Raw genomic sequence first — 19,441 nt, forward strand, 5'->3', positions numbered from 1 at the left:
GAATTCCCATAGGAGCAGAGAAGTGCACCAGTAGTCTACTACCATAGGAATGACTATGGGATTGTCTAGACGAACAGCAAGATGGGGTGTAATTCTACAGTGCATTAATATGCTGTGCACTTATGGAACTTACAGACCTTGCTACCATGCATTAGAAGTTCCCTAATGCACACTGACCTACTCCTGTTTCGAAGCACACAAGGGAACTTTTAGACGGCAGTAGCAAAGTTCATACAGACAGTTAGTGTGCAACATACTAGTGTGCTGTAGATTTACACCCCAGTTTGCTGCACACTCACTGCTCATCTTGACTAGCCCTTATTCTGATTAGAACATCACTTGTCCATTTACATCTTAGACTGAAATTATTTAAATAAATGGCTATTGGAAACAGAGTTGTTGTTTTTGGAACCAATTGTAAACTGGAATAACCCACCAATACCAAACTTTCCAACACATACTATATATGGGATTCTGCCTCCGAGGCAGGGTTAGAGCTCAGCAGTTCCTTGCACCCAGTGCTCACACCAAATCTCTTCTCCACACCTGAGAGAAGACATCGCTACAGTCAAGGTGAGGGCTGACTCTTCTGCAATCTATGGAAATAGGTGCAACTCTCAGGCTTCTAACAAAACACTCATGAGGCTTTGGGATGCCCAAGGAACCCTGATGATCCTCCACCCAGACAGGTGAGCTGCATGAGACACATCTGGGCAGACAGCAAATGACAAGTAATGCGAGAACTTTTAAATTATGACATATGGACTTTTCTATAAGACTGTCCACTGAGCAGGTTTGAAGCCTGTGTATAAATAAAGGAGCCCTCAACAAGAGTGGCTTCTCACTGAGTATTTGTGGAGTGATTGGTGGGACCTGCAGTGGCACATTCCTAGTGCAAGGGAGCATCTGGAGGCCTTGACCCCTCATACAGCCAGAAAGGGAATACAAAGAAAACTGCCATAAAACTTGTGTCAGAACTCCCCACAGTGGCCATCATCTTGTGCTAAATCATCATCTTTACAATCAACTCTGCTAGCACTAGAAAAATCTACAGACTATTGGGTTCTTTCTATTAGGCACTGAAAAATACCAGGACAAAATCCTCCCCCACCCCCCCACCCCAAGAATATAAAGAGGAGTGTGCCTGCAACTGTGTTTTATTGCTGGTGGATAGTGAGAAATGGATTCTTGTCTAAGTCCTCCTCAGATCAGCCACAAAAAATATTAGGTAGTGTCTTCTCCAAGGACACAGCCTTCTTGCTCTTCTGTTCAGCTTTTTATACCACACGCATCACTGTGATAACCAAGCACCTTCCAAAATTAAAAGTAGACTGGGTGATGTATGACTGAGTACACTTTTTTTCTCCATTCCCTCACACAGGTGTGGGTGTGTGTACTTTTTTGGCATTTAAAAAACAAAAAGGTTTTATGGCACACACAGGCAAACAAGTTCAGAAAACCAAGTTTGTATTTTGATCAGAAAGTGACGAGGTCTATATATTTAGATACTACACAATGTACGTCAGATCCCTTCTCGTGGCTGCTACGGAGAGCACAGTTACTCCTTTACATCACAGCATAGAATTCTGGGCTCAGGATCTGAGGATCCAGAGTTCAAACTTTGCTGACCACCAATGTTTGTTTGGGAACAGTGGGTTTGGGTACAGTGCATACCTCCTCTTTTTCCAGGTGAATTGAATAAACCTTTTAAAAAGAACCCCACAAAATTTCCTTGAACAAAGGTTTTATAGTATAAAACTATTTCTCTGTCACTGACATGTCAATCTGACATGCAATGAAACACAAGTATTCCATCTTTTAGTCATTTTTCAGTCACTTGGATGAATTGTGTCACACATTGGCAGGTTTGACGGTTGAGAGAGCTATGATAGCAAAGACTCCAGTGAAATGGGGGCCATAGTACCTGAATGCAGTTTGTAGCTTCAGTTCCCTTAGAACTAACAGGAAATAGCCATACTAACAAAACTTTCTCCCCTTCTTCTATCAGAAACACCATAAGTGCTAATTGCTTCCTCAGTATCCGAAGGTAATGGTGATGGGTATGGGACAGGATGGTATCAATAACTGTATTCACCATATGGTAAAAGTAGCGTTCAGTTTAAATTGTTCAAGTCTTGGCTTTTATATGGAAATGGGCATACATATTGAGACTGAGACTAGAGTCAAAAGGTCACACAATATACAACAATTTCTGCAGTATTTTGGCCCAATACTTTCAGGAAATCCTTTGCTACTCTGCTGCCTTATAGGAGTCAAAAATGTCTTTCCCTCTGGTGTCCAGAGGCCTTTCAGAAAAAATAAAATTGTGAGGTAGCAGAGTAGCCTTTTCGTTATAAAAATACCCCAGTCTCCCAAGCTGTCCAAAATTGTAGTGTTTGGTACACTTCAGCTGCTGTTTGACATACTACCACCATATCTATACCCAGGACCCTGTTTGCTGAGAATTTAAAGTATATTTTTGAGATTTTCCCCCTGCTTGATTGCAAAAAGGAAAATGTACATAATTATATTTTTCTTCTAGGGATTCGTACAAATGAGGGTAAATTTCAGTTCATGAATCCATTCCTAATCTAGTCTCCTTGCAGAATGGTATTCCAGCAAGGACCAATAACAGGCTCAAATCCACTTCCAATCAAGCAAGGAAAAAACACAAGAGAAAGCTTCAGACACTAGTAAGTGAATATCATTATGTACCACAGAAAACGTAAACCTTCTCTAAGCACTTACCCTTAGCAAATATTATAAATACATTCCTTTTTAAAACAAACAGAAAACCTTCCTGAAATTTTGGTCATTGCCATTATTATTTTATATTACAGTAGAAGCTCAAAGATATAATCACCAGAATTATGGACTTACTGGTCAACTGGACACCTTGTGGAACCAGAAGTGACCAATCAGCCGATTTCAGCCCCAGCACTCGCCTCGTAGCTAAAGCCCCGAGCCGCAGTGCCTCTCCTCCGGCTGAAACTGGGAATGGAGCCACGATGGAGACCCAAGGCCCAGCAACCCTGCAGGGCTGAAGCTGGGAATAGAGCCATGGGGCTGCAGACCCGAGCCCCAACACTCCCCCCAGGTCTAAAGTCCTAAGCCCTGGTGCTCCTGCGGGGCAGAAGCCCGAAGCCCCTCACCCAGAGCCCTATGCCCATAGGGTCAGAAGCCCTGATTCCCCCGCCCCCACCTGCAGCCCTGCCCCTCCCTGCAGCTGCAACCCTCTTCCCCGCCCCTCATCCCCATGGCTGACATCGGTAATGTCTGTCTTGTTCAGAGTTATGGACAACCTCCATTCCTGAGGTGTGCGAAACTCTGAGGTTCTACTGTAATTCATTAGGATAAGTTCTCCTTCCGCATTCAGAGATGTTACACTCCAATCATATGCAAAGAAATTGGATTTATGTAAACTCCTATAAAGCTATTATATCAAGGAAGGTTATTATTTATAGAGGATCTATCAGTTGCTGAGGTTTATGATGAGTCAGCCTGACGCTGCTCAGGTTTGTTTTGTCCAGTCTCTGCTTTCCAAAACATACAACTTTTGAGAGTGGTGTGCTAAATCCAAATTGGCAGAGTAAAGGACTATTGAACCTATATATTAACCCTGAATGCCTTCCCACACTTAATCTTAGACGAAAGGTCCTCACCAGTATCTCCCAAGCTGTCAGCCATTCTGACACTAAGGGTATGCCTGCACTGCAGTACAATAGCTGTGGCTGGCCCATGCCAGCTGACTCAGGCTCAGGCTGCAGGATTATAAAACTGAAGTGTTGACGTTCGGGCTCGGGCTGGAACCCAGGGTTTGAGACACACCCCACTTGCTGGGTTTCTGAGCCTGGGCTCCAGTCCAAGCCCGAACATCTACATGGCAATTTTTAGCCCTGTGAGCCTGATTCAGCTTACCCAGGATACCTGTGACTGTGCCAGGGGTCTTTCATTGCCGTGTAGACGTACACGTAAGCTTGAGAAGCACTGCTCTAGACATCTGATGTGGGGGATTGGCAATTTTTTTTTCCAATGTGCGTGCAAACCAGCAGCCAATGGCTCGTGGACCGACACAGGTCCGCAGCCCACCACTTTGAGTAGCACTGGTCTAGAGTGTGAACTGTATTGCATTCTGCAGCAAATGCTGCTGCCACTGGGGAATCCTGGTAAAACTGACACTGTCCCAGTCCTCTGAGACACTGCAGGAACAGGCTGGCAGACATATTATGGCCTCTGTCTCCAGCCAGGGGCAAAGGGCTGTGGGTGGTGCTTCTTAGTAAATAAATGTGAGTGTCTAGAGAATCACAGGTAGTTGCCTGTGTCCTGATCTCTTCTCAGGTGGGCAGAGTGTTACAACAAGAGCAATATACATACAACATAACTAGGACAGGAAACACCTTTTCTCATGTTTATTTGTACAATTCCTAACACAAAGGAGTCCTCCTGCTCAGGGCCGTCCCTCAGGGTGTGTGGGGCCTGGGGCAGAAGTGACGAATTCGTCACTTCCAGGACTGACCAGGCAGGGCAGGAGAGGCGGTGCCTCCCCAAACAGCCAGGTGTGGCCCCACCCACACTCCGCCCCCCGGGTGCTGCCGCTGGGCTTCAGGGGGCTGGGGCCACACTGCCTGCCTTCCCGGGACTGGGGAGGCTGCAGCAGCGCCACCAAGCACTGTCCCTCGGGTGGAAGGGGCAAGGTTGGGGGCTAGCCTCCCCCAGCCAGCGGGTAACACAGTGCCCATGCGCGCCGGCCAACCATGCCAGCCCGCGGGGCCAGGAGCAGTCACCCTGATTCGCCATACCCTAGGGACGGCTCTGCTCCTGCTACATGACTGGGGTCCACAGGCATTATCATCATAAAAATTATAATCATGGACATGAGCGTCAGAAGGTCAAGATGTACAATAAAATGTGAGTACTTGTAAACCGAATCATAGAATAGAATATCAGGGTTGGAAGGGACCTCAGGAGGTCATCTACTCCAACCCCCTGCTCAAAGCAGGGCCGATCCCCGACTAAATCATCCCAGCCAGGGCTTTGTCAAGCCTGACCTTAAAAACTTCTAGGGAAGGAGATTCTACCACCTCCCTAGGTAACGCATTCCAGTGTTTCACCACCCTCCTAGTGAAAAAGTTTTTCCTAATATCCAACCTAAATCTCCCCCACTGCAACTTGAGACCATTACTCCTTGTTCTGTCATCTGCTACCACTGAGAACAGTCTAGAACCATCCTCTTTGGAACCCCCTTTCAGGTAGTTGAAAGCAGCTATCAAATCCCCCCTCATTCTTCTCTTCTAAAGACTAAACATCCCCAGTTCCCTCAGCCTCTCCTCATAAGTCATGTGTTCCAGTCCCCTAATCATTTTTGTTGCCCTCCGCTGGACTCTTTCCAATTTTTCCACATCCTTCTTGTAGTGTGGGGCCCAAAACTGGACACAGTACTCCAGATGAGGCCTCACCAATGTCGAATAGAGGGGAACGATCACGTCCCTCGATCTGCTGGCAATGCCCCTACTTATACATCCCAAAATGCCATTGGCCTTCTTGGCAACAAGGGCACACTGTTGACTCATATCCAACTTCTCGTCCACTGTACCCCTAGGTCCTTTTCTGCAGAACTGCTGCTGAGCCATTCGGTCCCTAGTCTGTAGCGGTGCATGGGATTCTTTTGTCTTAAGTGTAGGACTCTGCACTTGTCCTTGTTGAACCTCATCAGATTTATTTTGGTCCAATCCTCCAATTTGTCTAGGTCCCTCTGTATCGTATCCCTACCCTCCAGTGTATCTACCACTCCTCCCAGTTTAGTGTCAAATAAGGGATGTATTCAAAGGACTCAGTCACTGAGCAATCAGAACAGAAAATAAAGACACATACAATAGAACTGATTGTGACCTGTATGAGAAAATAAACCATCTGTCAGAGTACCCCATCAGCTCTCTCAGGAGAAAGAAATCAGAGCAGGCCTTGTATGGTTTTGGGCAAGTCACCTAATCTCAGTGTTACTCATCAGTTTATCCATTTGTAAACAACCATTTGTAGGCTTTAGGACCCAGAGCCTTACAGTTGAAGTGTGGCAGCTGAAAGGACACAACACAACAAAAACTGCTGTCTAGCAAGCAGACTATTAGCTTCAGGGCAATATTCATATATTCACAAGCTCAGCACACCCCACACATCCAATAAATAAAAGATTACTCAGACAGTCAGGAACCTCAACCCTAACCTAACCAATGACAGAAACAGCATTATACCGAACCAAGCCTGCTTCCTATCCATACCTACAAGCTTCTGAGAAACGGCATGCTGACTACCTGGCACCTACTGACAGCAATTTGTTCTGAAAGCCCATCAGTTTTTACATAATTAGTGATATCAATACAATTCTGGTTGTTTTTGTCTTCAGCTGCTAGTACAAGGAAGCACTCACCTTTGCCTGTGCCAGTGTAGGAAATCAATTCATTTGATAGTCTAGCTATTTTGATGACTGAGAAAAGCAAGCTTAAATTTTTTACTCTGGTTAGCATCCCAGAGGGGAAAAAATATCAGTGAGGCAGCCAGATTTGATTAGTGTGGTCTCTTCAACCCTAAAGGGACATCATTAACTTGAAATCTAGACAATTTAAAAAATAGTTAAAAGTAGTGGCAGATACAGCACCTCCACATGAGTTCTTCTCCCAGTTTTTGGTGTGCTCCAATTACATTTTTCTGTTTTTCTCTCCCAGTCATGTGAAAGATCCACACAAATAAAAAGGTGAACTGACTTGACAATATCAGAGAAACTGAAATTGACTATAAACAAAGCACTGTCTGATGCACAAAATAAACAAATAAATGTTTTATTTCCATTCTCTTAGTCACTCTTGTAATGCCAAAAACTACTGAAAGTATAAATATTTCACCTTTGTGATTTAAGTTGATGGTGTTCCTTTAACTCCTGATTGAAATACTTTGTACAATGGAATTTATTATTATTTCTAGTATATATCTGGCATCACCGTTGGTATCTGGACACCTTACAAGGATTAAATAGAGACATTCAAGATCTCCATAAAAAGAAGCCAAAAGACCATGGTCCCCTGCTGCCTCTGCAGCTTTACCAATCAGCTTAGAAACCAAGACTTAATCAGCTGGGAAGGCCTGGAAAAAGAAATGAATCTTGCAGTTCCATCTAGCAATGGATTCTAATTAAGTTTGACTCTGGATACCAAGCTGATTTTACAGGGCTGGCAGTTTGGGGAACGGGGGGGGGGGTCTTTTTACTTGTAAACTAAGGATATTTAATATGGGAATTACTGAGAGTGAATAATATTGGAGTACTGCAATGCAGTATTTACAGAATAATTTTTCAGAACTGATCTGCACTTTAAAGCTGTATCTGGAGTTAACTATTTTTGAAAACCCAAGCTTTGAGGAACATGCCACAGCTAAAAGGAATTAAAAGAAAAACAGGAAGTGACAAGAAATGAAAACAGAACTAAAGGACATTAAACAAAGCACACAGCAAACGGGAATAACAATAAAAGGTCCCTACATGCATGGGCTTGCTTAAACCTTAAAATTTCCATGCCAGCTGTTGTAACTTTCCCTCAGTCCAGCTACCACCATCTCTGGCTGGGAGAAGCACATTAACCTGCTCACAGCATCTGTGTTTCTTGCCAGCCTGTTAGCTTTTGCTGATACCTTGGGGCAGTCAGTGGCCACTCACTCCACCCCTACTTACCTTTTATAGGATCTCTGAGGTTTCTAATCCCTTTGATCCTATGGTCTGCCTTGGGAACAGTAAACTATTCTAGCCCAGAGAGTGACAGACAGGGGGTACTCCCCATCTGATAACTGCCATTGTTTCGTTTCCTGTGGGTTTCCCCCTTTACAGCCTCCTTTGATTTAACTCCCAACTTCAGGCAGAGTCATATGAAACAGATTATAAAATATCATATGCCCCTTTGGTTAAGAAATACTACATAAATCGCCACAGCTCCTCGTTCATTTCAGCATCTAGTTTTAAAAATCCCCCGTCTTTAGTACCCTCCATGGACTGGACTCCCCTGCTATTCGGAACAGCCTCTCTCTCCTCCTACTGCCCCACAGCCTCTTCACCCCTTAGATTTGCCACTTGTTTTCAAATCTCAGCAAAAGCCATCTCTTTTCTCCCTTGTCTACATCTAATTTGTTTCCCATTGGTTATTATTTCTGCACTGCATGATTTTGTGTGATTTTAACTGATTTTATCTTAACACTGCTTTAACAAAAGGTATTCTGCCCAATTGTAAGTAAATGTGTAAATATGTATACATAAAAATTAACACAGTAGCGTGAACTTACTCTCAGAAACCCATGAAGGATGGTGGGGGAAGGAGAGCAAAAGACAATTTATAGCCATCTTGCACCAGATTTAAACTCTTTGTTCTTAGCCATGGGAAAATATAAACTGGGATTCATTGTAATGAAATTAATTAAAGAATTAGTTAATAATGCCTTATTATGGTATCTTTCTGTAAAGTGCCATGTTGTCAAGTCTGACATCAAGTGTTGGAATAATGCACATAAAATCTGTATTTGCCAAGCATGGAATCCCAGCAACGATATTTGTGAGCAAAGGTCCTTATTATTCCATACATGGATGAAAGCAGCTTCATCAGCATTGGAGTACAATTACTCCACTGTATATCAAGTAAATGACAAAGCCAAAAGAGAGATGCAGATTGCCAAGACAGTGCTGGAAAAGGTGTCAGACAGTATCTCATATTAATGTTTTGTTTTATTAGCTTATTATAGCTCAGTTAGAATTCAGATTATGGTCTTCAGGAACAGTTATAAAGGTTTTAAAGAAGCTCCACAATTAATGTGTCTAGTTAAAGCACTTTATGAAAATATCTTTATACCAGTACAACTGCATCCACACTACGGGGCTTGTACCATTTAACTATACATTTAAATCTGTACAACTGTTGTGTGTAGCCAAACTACAAAATCACTTTGCTACTGCACCTTCTCACAGTGCTTTCAGAGCTAAGGAATTATAACCAGACATGGTTTAAAGCTGTAAACCCAAGAAATATAGACTTCTGAAAAATAATGTATTTAAAAAATAAAATGACTATATATAGTTGTAACCTTTGCGCAAGGCTAGCAGATCTCTCAAGTCCCAACATACCTGATATTTTACCATGATTGTTAATGTAGAACATTTGTGTCATTGCATAATATCATTTGCACAGCCCACTCCCACAATTCACCTACCAATAAAATGACATTAGTCACTGACAACACACAACAGAATGTGTATATTGTATACATGACGGTGTGGTGCAATAAGAAGTTTGAATGGCCACATTACTCACAATTGCCAAATCACATGATCATGCTACCTATTTTACCAAATGAACTTCTTTTCAATTCTTTGAGAGGTTTTTCTGTTTTCAACAAAAATGTATTGGCATCATCTTTTGTATTCTCTCCTCCTGAAAGCTAAATTAGTACTGTGGGTCCAGTCGCTGAGGGCTAAGAGCAAGGGGACATCTAAACTATATTTCAGACAATTTAAGACCAAATATTTTGGAACCTACCAGGCCTACAAGCAAGTGATGGTTCCATCAGAAAGCTGCAAGTCTCCCTTTTCTGTTTATAGTGGCATCCCTGGCCGATAATCTTTGGGAACTGAACCTGAGGCCTCACTCTAAAAATCATGAACCTTTGCTCAGAACCGAACAGAGGTTTGCGGGGGAGGGTGTGGGGCAAAAATATGAAATAGAGACCCCCACACACATACATCCTTCCTCCCCCCCCCAAAAAAAGTACCATGGAGATAGAAGAGTTTAAGAAGAGGGGAAGGAATGGGGGGTCAGAGATGATCCAGGCCTGTGCAGTTGCTACCCTCCCCACAGAGATGAGGGGACTCTGCCCTGCTTGTGTCCAGGAGGGGCAGGAAGTGTGCCCCCAGTCCGCCTCTCCTTGTACTTCAGCCCCGCTGATGGTGGGAGTGGTATCCCCAGCCCCTAGTCCCCACATCTGCCTCTGTATTCACAGCTCAGCGAGACTCCTGGGTCCTGGTGCAATGATGCCAAGGGCAGCCACAGTGGAATTTGGACTCAGCCAGACGAAGCAAGTCGCTCTCCGTACTACTGATTGCAGGCACCAAACCCAAGGTGTGCTGTGTGACCCTGTGCACCACTTCGCAACGGCTCTCACTCAACTTTGGACTGGCCACCCCCGCATTATTTTGGGCACCCTCTAAAATGGACCAGGTCCATTAGCTCAGGGCAGCTGCAGACCAAGATCTCTGATCTAGCCACTAGAGGGGGACAAGGAGCCATTCTATTAGCATGGGTTACACATTTTGCATGGCCAGGGAAGCTCATCCACCAAGTTGAAAGAAAATCATATTTCAAGGGTTACATAGTGGGTAAAATAAAAATAAGGGTGGTTTGAAACAGCTCAGAGATTTGGAATGTTAAAAATAATGCCACTAAAGATGCATTTGCAGACAGGAGGCAGGTGCCGATGCACAATGAATTTCAAAAGACCCTGCAATTCTTCTTCTCCCCAAGAGGAGGGCCCTGCTACTGAAGACTTAACCTAGGGCCTGTTTGTAGTAAAAACGCTTGTTACAGTTGTTTAAATTTACAATGCCTAAAGCAGTGGTCACTTTTTGAATCTAAGGGCAACCCAGGATCTACCCCACCCCTTCCCCAAAGCCCCGCTCACTCCATCACCCCTCTCTCCATTGCCCACACTTCCCCACCCTCACCCACTTTCACCAGGCTGGGTTAGGGGGTTGGGGCTCAGGAGGGGGGTGCAGGCTCTGGACTTGGGCCGAGGGGTTTGCAGTGTGGGAGGGGGCTCTGGGCTGAGCCTGGGGCAGAGGGTTGGGGTGCAGGAAGGGGTGAGGGGTGCAAGCTCTAGGAGAGAGTTTGGGAGCAGGAGGGGGCTCCAAGCTGGGGCAGAGTGTTGGGATGCAAGAGGGGATATGGGGTGCTGACTCCGAGAGGCAGCTCAGAGATGGGGAGCGGCCTCCCACCAGGCAGCACCTACCTCCAGTGGTTCCTGGTCGGCAGCAGGCGCAGCAAGGTTAAGACAGGCTCTCGGCCTACCCTGGCCCTATACCACTCCCGGAAGGGGCCAATGCGCCCCTGTGGGGGGGGGGGCTGGGGAGCATGTGGCTCCGTGCACTGCCCCTCTCTGCAAGCACCGCCCCCGCAGCTCTCCCAGCCAATGGGAGCTGTGGGGGCAGTGCTTGCAGGCAGAAGCAGAGTGGGGAGGATGCCTTAGCGGCAGCCACACTGCAACACTGGAGATCGCGATCGACTGGGAGATCCTCTAGGACAGACCAGTCAATCATAATCGACCGCTTGGTGACCACTGACCTAAAGTTAGGCACCCAAATCCATTTTAAGGCAATTATACAGAGGCCTGACTTTTAGAGATGCTGATCATGCAGATTTGTCATTGAAGTGTATGGAATATTTGGGTGTTCAAAATCTCTGAAAAATCAGACCAATTATTTATTTGCTTAATTAAGGAATTAGTTGCCTAGTTTTAGGCATGCAACTTTGAAAATGTTGAGCATAATTTCTAGCGTTTTCCCTCTCCTCCCCCAACAAGAAAACAAAAACAAAAAATAAATTCACATACCCTCTTACGTACAGTGGATTCCCAGGGAGGGGGAGGGGGAAGAGAAGTGGGGAGAGTGGGTCTAGCAATATTTTGCATGTTGGTTATGCAAATTGGCTTCTTTGTGGTGCCTCTAAAATACAAGCATCTGTTGTCCCACTGTACATCTCTATTTTAATGCACGTTTAAATTCTCTATCTAAACATTAGCTGTTGTTAATTACAGATCTCAACTTAGGTCCTGAGAGACAAGCTCCAGAGATTTAAACACAGTTTTTAGAGCCCAAGTATAGAAATGACCAATTTTAATAGTTCACACACATTATTCCAGCTTCAATATACTGAGAAATGTGAAAACAGCTGTTCCTAGGGCTAAGGTAAAATAGTAATTATATCTTCAAGTATCAGCAATTGAGAGAATCACAATAACCACAATGGTACTGTCTGATTGAATAGCTTGCAAATTTCTTCCCTTTAACTTTCAGAAGTTAAAACTGAAAGCGAGGTAGGAGCAATTTTCACATTTCAATCAGTGAGCAAATGATTAGTTGGTCAGCAAGAGAGAAAGAGTCCAGACTCAGTCAGAGTATGTAATAAGACAGATGGACCGGCAGTAATTTACTCTAAAGCTGGACTGCTACAGCAGAAAGACAAAGTGAAAATTTATGGTTTCTGGAACATAAGAGATCAGGCAAATACAGGCACAAGGCTGTAAGGTAGTAAGCACTAACTTCACTATGACTATGAGATGTAGCTGCAATCACCTGGGAGGAGACTAAGGGGAACACGTCCATCTTTTGACTGCTCTGGTGATGTCCCCCTCAGCGTGACTTTGGAAGTCGAGCACTCCCTCCTCCTCCTTTCCCTCTGTGATGGGAGTTGAGGGCACTCAACACCATGCAAGTTTGGACGCTTATCTGTGCATCTACAAGCCAACAACCTCAGAGTGTTCAAAATGTAACATTAAAGGTTTAAAATGAAGAATTCCCATTTTCACAAAATATAATCCCTTCCTGGAATTCCTCCCCGCCTGAAACAACATGTACAAACATCCCCTTGGAACCTTGCAATATTTACAAGGCACTGTTTTCCCCCAAATCTCTGGCCTCAGTCAAATCCACTGCTGTCTCTATTAAAAGATTCCAGCAGTATTGTGTGTTTTTTGTTTCTTAAACAGAGAGCACAATTGGAAGAAAGCTGAGTATTATTAAGTCTCTCTTAAATCTCTGTAGACACTTCAAGTATTTATACTCCTTGCCAAGGAGCCTTCACATAACAGAGCATAAAAAGACCTATGAATATAATTCCCTATCAACAGTTCCCCAAGCTGTTGGTAGTAGAGGGGGAGTCAGGACATTACAACACATGCATGGGCCAAACTGTTTTCTTTTTTAAAAACCACAGTGGGAGGACTAATGTAAAGAAAGCTCTTTGCCCTTATCTTTTTTTCCTGGGGCATCACCCTCTGGCACCTGCCATAACAGTAGGTAGGTGAGGCTTACAGAAAACGCCCCTTGGCCTGGAAGCCAAATGCCACCCCCGGCTTGTGCCAAGAATGACTGAAAGGGGAAGGACCCGAGCCCTCTCCCCGAGCCCTGCAGGGTCCACCCTCCGCGCCCCCAGGCGCTCTCCACATCTCGTTGCCGTTCCCCTGTTTCCCGCCCCGTCCAAACCAGGCTAGAAAACCAGCCGCCCCCGGGGCAGCCACCGATCCTGCGAGAGAGGGAGGGGAAACACCACGCCCGGCCAGAGCCCAGCCCCGCTGTCGTCCCTCGCCGTGAGCCCGGGCTCGCCGTGACACCCCCTCACGCCCCAGCCGCCCACCCCAGGACGCAGCCAAAGGGGGGCGGGGGAGGGGGCATCCTCTGGCGCCTGCCACACGCTAGCGCCGGGCAGAGACCGGGGGCGGCCGGTGCAGCGCGGGCAGCGGCAGCAGCCGCCGGGCGAGCGCGGAGGGGCAGGGGCAGGGATCCCCGGGGCGGCGCCTGCCAAACGCCGGAGCCGCCACGCGCGAGCGGTCCCGGGAGAGCCTCTCACCTGCGGGGCCGCCGGCGCCGCCGCTGCCGGGAGTGCCGCGCCCGGGGCCCTGGGGACAGGCGGCGCCGCGCCGCCCCGCTGGGGAGGAGCTGCCGGCGCCGCCACTCCCACCCCCGGCTCGGGGGCCGCGCTCCCTCAGGCTCCGCCGCCTGCGCCTCTGCGGGGCGCCGCCCGCTGTCTGCGGGGGGTGGGAAGGGCGCCCCCAGAGGGGCGGGCAGGCACTGCAGGCAGGGTGGGGGACTTTGGGGTACCAGCACAGCACAGCACCCCCCGCTTTTAGCCAGGCCCGTGCTGCCCTGTGGACACAGCTGTTGGGACAGGCGCCCCTGCCAGAGGCGCCCGTGTGGACGCACTCCCCATAAGGAGTTTCGGCAGGTGCACTGCGCTGGCCAGTCCCCTAATGGTGCAGCTGGTGTGCGCAGAGAAGCCCGAAGATTTCCGAGGCGTGCCCCACTCTCAATCTGCAGATCCAGTTAACATGGTGGGAAAGTAACAGGCCCCTAAAATGGCTTGATGGGGAGACTAGCACTTGTCTCATAGCTTTTGATGCATCACAACAGGATATGAAGGTTTGACCCAAATTCGGAAAAAGTGCTCCCTCTATTTTCCCCACCAATCCATCTGCCGCCCCTATTAACCAAATAGAAAAATAAACTATTTTAAACGTATTCCATGCAGGAGGGCACTCTGAGACCTTTAACACTACACCTCCCCCCCCCCCCAAAAAAAATTGAAATTAGTCCAAACTATTACAGTCCACAGGAGACTAAACTATTATGTGCCACAGGCAGAGAATAGGAAGAACCACCCACAATGGCAGGGAACTGATCAAGTGACATATAGCCCGTTAATCCCAGCAAGTGACCCACACTCCATACTTCAGAGAAAGACAAAGAAAACCAACCCCAAAGGTCACTGCCAATCTGACCAGGGAGGAAACTCCTTCCCCACCCCTGCATTTGGTGATCAGACCCTGAGCATGTGAGCAAGAACCAGCCAGCTAAGCACATGAGAAAGAGAGTGCTCAATGTCACTCTGGCCCACCCTGTCTAGTGTCCTTATCTTCAGGTATGGCCATCTCAGATGCTTCAGAGGAAGGATCTCCCCCCCCCCCCCACCACACCCTAAAAAAACCCAGAAACATGGGGGAGGGAGATTTTTCCTAACCCCTGCAGGTAACTGTCTGAAACATAAGGAAGACCAAAACAAAAACAAAAACCAACCACCTAGTAGCAAACATGCTGGGATTTTTAAGGAGATATTGTACTGCCAACCTGTCAGTTTTAAAAAATTGAGTTAAAGGCATCCTACACATTCCCCTGAATCCTCCTGCTAATTTGTTATTTTATGGTCACACTTATCCTATTGTTTAAAAGTGGTTTTAATTCTCTTTAACTCACTACAAAAAACAAGAGAGAGAAACTGATCACATACTGAACAGTCAAACTGAGAAAGAGAATCCCACCCTGCCTATCACTTTCAGTCACTGCAAACGTAGGTGTTATTTGTCACAGTAGTGGGTAAAACATTTGCAGTTAGAAGTGCAAATTTAAAGTTGGTTACCCTTTCAGGAGCAAGTAAGTGATATTTCACCTGCTTCTACTCAGTGGCATAGGTGTTTTTTCTCCCACCCCCAAAGGGTTAGCAACTAGAGAGAAGTTAATTTTAAGGACCTGTCTACACTATGAAAGTGATACAGTTGGGAACAATTAGTTTGCTTCATCCTCTGGATTGGGCCAATTTATCAGTTTTTATTTTTAAAATGTTATAAAATGCCAACAGGATGTTAGTCTAAAACATCAGCATGTGACTTCTTCAGCTTACCATCAGCAAACGCCTGCTGATATACTTCAGCACTATGCACTCTCTTTATAGAATCATAGAATATCAGGGTTGGAAGGGACCTCAGGAGGTCATCTAGTCCAACCCCCTGCTCAAAACAGGACCAATCCCCAACTAAATCATCCCAGCCAGGGCTTTGTCAAGCCTGACCTTAAAAACTTCTATGGGAGGAGATTCCACCATCTCCCTAAGTAACGCATTCCAGTGTTTCACCACCCTCCTAGTGAAAAAGTTTTTCCTAATATCCAACCTAAACCTCCCCCACTGCAACTAGAGACCATTACTCCTTGTTCTGTCATCTGCTACCACTGAGAACAGTCTAGATCCATCCTCTTTGGAACCCCCTTTCAGGTAGTTGAAAGCAGCTATCAAATCCCCCCTCATTCTTCTCTTCCGCAGACTAAGCAATCCGAGTTCCCTCAGCCTCTCGTCACAAGTCATGTGTTCCAGTCCCCTAATCATTTTTGTTGCCCTCCACTGGACTCTTTCCAATTTTTCCACATCCTTCTTGTAGTGTGGGGCCCAAAACTGGACACAGTACTCCAGATGAGGCCTCACCAATGTCGAATAGAGGGCAACGATCACATCCCTCGATCTGCTGGCAATGCCCCTACTTATACATCCCAAAATGCCATTGGCCTTCTTGGCAACAATGGCACACTGTTACCCTCCCTCTTCTTTTCAAAATGTTAAGAAACAAAGGAAGAAATTGATGCGATAGATTAAAATATGGGAATTCTGGGTTCCAACCCTAATACATGAGTGTCAAATGTAGCCTTGAATCCAGAGTAGTCCCAATTGATACAATAGGCAGTAAATTTGCATCTTGTTTCTCAGTAATTTCAAAGGAAACAACAAGGATAATACATCTCTTGTTTAAAAAAGGCCATCAAATATCCCTTAAACCCAGTAAAAAAATCAGATCTGAATTAAAATATATCAGTGCTGTGACTAGTGGAGGACAGCATCTAATCCCACATGTTGCCTATGGCTCTGAAATTGGAGATCCCATTTGTGATGGACATTGTTAATGAACACATGTGGAAAGGTGAGATGTGATGCTCCTGGAGTCGTTTACTAGATATCCATTTTTTAATGCTCATGTCACTGAGATTTGTTCTGGAGCTACAAGGTAGTGTCCCATCCTACAGTGGTCAGCAGACAAGGTCACCATGGTACCTGATGCTCTGAGCTTCAATTTCCCCTCATCTAGTTCCAGGCATTTCAATCTCCTACTCTTGGATACGGCAATTCAAGTGCTTTTTAATGATTTAGCCCTCCAGCCAAATTCTGCTTCCCTTTTTGGGAGGTAAACAAAGTCCAACAAAACAAACGGGCATCCAGCAAACCTCACACTGGTCTTCATCCTGACTCCAGGCTGTTGTCCTCCCTCTTGTGGCAGGGGATTTTCACACCACCTCCTTGCCAGTGGCCCTATAGAAGAACCCAGACCCTTCCTTACTCTGGTTTCCCATCCAGGGACCCTGTAGCAGGCAGCCCAAGTCCACCTATTCAGACCTCTTGCTTCACCTCCTGGGATCATTTCCTACCTATGTCTGTGCCTAGGCCTTTTCCACAGCCCCTCCCTAGGTTCTCTCTCGCTAGGCTTTTTCACTGGGCACCTTTTGGAGAGCCTTTTGCTGAGCCCAGCTCCCTTAAAGGACCAGTCCACCCTGTGACCTGTTGATATACTAAGCTCAGGATGTTACAGAATTCATTATTAACTTTTACTCCAAACCCTCAGATATCCATTGTATGGCTAATCAAAGGAAGGCAGTCTAGATCAAAACTAGGATCACCTGAGACAAAAATAGCAGATTCTTCCCAACCAGAGAATAATTTTTCTGCTATTGATGGGTTGGGAGTGGAAACATCCCGCTGAACTGTGCTGTTAGCAAGGAAACTTGTCTGAAAGGTAATTTCATCTCAAAGCAAGCCTGGGAAACTACAGAGGGAACCAATGAAGAAATCAATTAAACCCTGGCAGAGCCAAGCTCCATCACAGGCCCTAGTTACAAAATATTTTCACTTTAACTAATGTTTACCTAAAACAGTGGTTCCCAAACTTGTTCTGCCGCTTGTGCAGGGAAAGCCCCTGGTGGGCCAGGCTGGTATGTTTACCTGCTGCGTCCACAGGTTCGGCCAATCGCGGCTCCCAGCAGCTGGGGTTCGCTGCTCCAGGGCAATGGGAGCTGCTGGAAGTGGCGCGGGCTGAGGGACATACTGGCCGCTGCTTCCAGCAGCTCCCATTGGCCTGGAGCAGCGAACCGCGGCCACTGGGAGCTGCAATCGGCCGAACCTGCAGATGCGGCAGGTAAACAAACTGGCCCAGCCCGCCAGGGGCTTTCCCTGCACAAGTGGCGGAACAAGTTTGGGAACCACTGACCTAAAAGATACATGTGACTTCCATGAAGACACAAAGAAAATTCTGCAAAGGCTATCCCCTGAGAATGGCTAAAGTTTGACACTGTTTCCCACATTTTCTATTGCAGATATTTTTTTCATGCCACTGTACCACACTGACAGACTCTCTGGGATTTTAGTGACTTTGCTGCCAATAAACAGGATCTAACATCATGCTGCTGGGGTTTCCAGAGGATATTGTGGGCATTTGTAAGCAAGTTGAAATTTCAGCTTAGTGTCTATCCAGAGCCTCTAGTCCTTGACCGGTCATGTACTGAGTTATACCAAGATCAGCATGTTTAGGACACTTAGACAACTCTACAAACAGATTGTGGGATGCTACTACATGAAAACATTGCATGTTCTATCTTGTGAGGAAACTTACAGAAACTTTTGGATAGGGTAAACCACATCGTTATAGAAAGTGTCTCAAGGACACCTCCTCTCCTAATAAAGAAATCAATTAAACCCTGGCAGAGCCTTCACATGGATTGCCTTCTCTTATTCATGATCACACAACATCCCCGTGGCAACTACAGCAGCTGCTTAAAGGGGAAGTTATATTACACAAGTATCAAGGTATTTTAATTGTCGTTACTGCCATAGATATACTGCGTCCTTTTTAAAATAATTAATCTTGCTGTCTATTTTTGTTCATTATATTTCCCACTCCCATCTGTGAGAAAGCCAGCATTGTAACTGCATTAACTCAAGAAAAAGACATGGGCATCTCTGTGGCCAGCTCTGTGGAAAGAGTGGGAAACATCTATTTCCTAACAACTAATGACCTGCTGGATTTAAGGATCTTAAACTTTGCTTCTGTCTTTCAGTTTCTCCAGTCCATCATTAACAGCCAAGGAATGCTTTCCCTATTGGTCATTGTTGGTTACATTTGAAATGCAACATGTAATCAAACCCATACATATAAACAGTGCCTATAGGACATCATCCTCAACACCAAGAGCTTTCTCTAATTGTTCACAGTGAGTCTAGATGAGACTCCAGCACTTAGAACTCAGTTCCACAAACTCACCAATGCTTTTTTTTGATGATTGGTTAACTCTGTTGCTTTTTACGGGTTCAGTGAGTTGCTCTCTATTCTTGCTCTCTCCTCTGTCCAGGCGACTCAGCATCTCCTCTCTTGGGGCTCCTTCCAACTAGATTTTTTTCCCCCAAGTTGTTTTGTCAGTTGTAGAAAACCAGTCTTTACAGACTCACCTCGTCTTTACAGATCAACAAACTGTGAAAGGATCAGACTTCCTGTTTCACTTCCGTTAAGCTTTTCAAAGTTTCACAGGCAGCGTATGCTTCTCCATGCATAAGCCACAAGAAAAAAAACAATGAAGCGTAATTCAGCTATTTATAAAGGCCACGTTGGTTACCTCCCTGTGTATCTTCCATATTCCTTGGAGATTATAGGACAGCGATTTTCGAATTGTGGTCCATTGGTGGCCCAAAGGGGTCGTGTCAGAAGTTCACAGAATCATATGGCACTGGCTGCTCCTCCTTTCCAACTACTAAATCACATCAAAAAGCTAAAAAAAATATAAAAA

At 45.8% G+C, this 19,441-nt stretch overlaps 1 protein-coding gene across 9 annotated transcripts in view; it reads right to left on the bottom strand.

Annotated features, from left to right (window-relative positions):
• The window catches only part of OTULINL (OTU deubiquitinase with linear linkage specificity like), a 35,614-nt gene extending 21,830 nt beyond the window's left edge, over positions 1–13,784 (bottom strand). For 2 of the 9 annotated variants that reach the window (XM_073332310.1, XM_073332314.1), the window contains exons 1-2: positions 13,644–13,784; positions 12,371–12,531 (exon numbers count right to left, since the gene is read on the bottom strand). The gene's annotated coding sequence lies outside the window, so the exon portion shown is untranslated. The remainder of the gene's footprint in view (positions 1–12,370; positions 12,532–13,643) is intronic. The other 7 variants (XM_073332312.1, XM_073332311.1, XM_073332306.1 and 4 more) reach the window with 6 other exon arrangements.
• Between the last annotated feature and the right edge of the window lie 5,657 nt (positions 13,785–19,441).

Source organism: Lepidochelys kempii, chromosome 2 (genome assembly GCF_965140265.1).
Source record: "Lepidochelys kempii isolate rLepKem1 chromosome 2, rLepKem1.hap2, whole genome shotgun sequence".
NCBI classification, from domain to species: Eukaryota; Metazoa; Chordata; order Testudines; family Cheloniidae; genus Lepidochelys; species Lepidochelys kempii.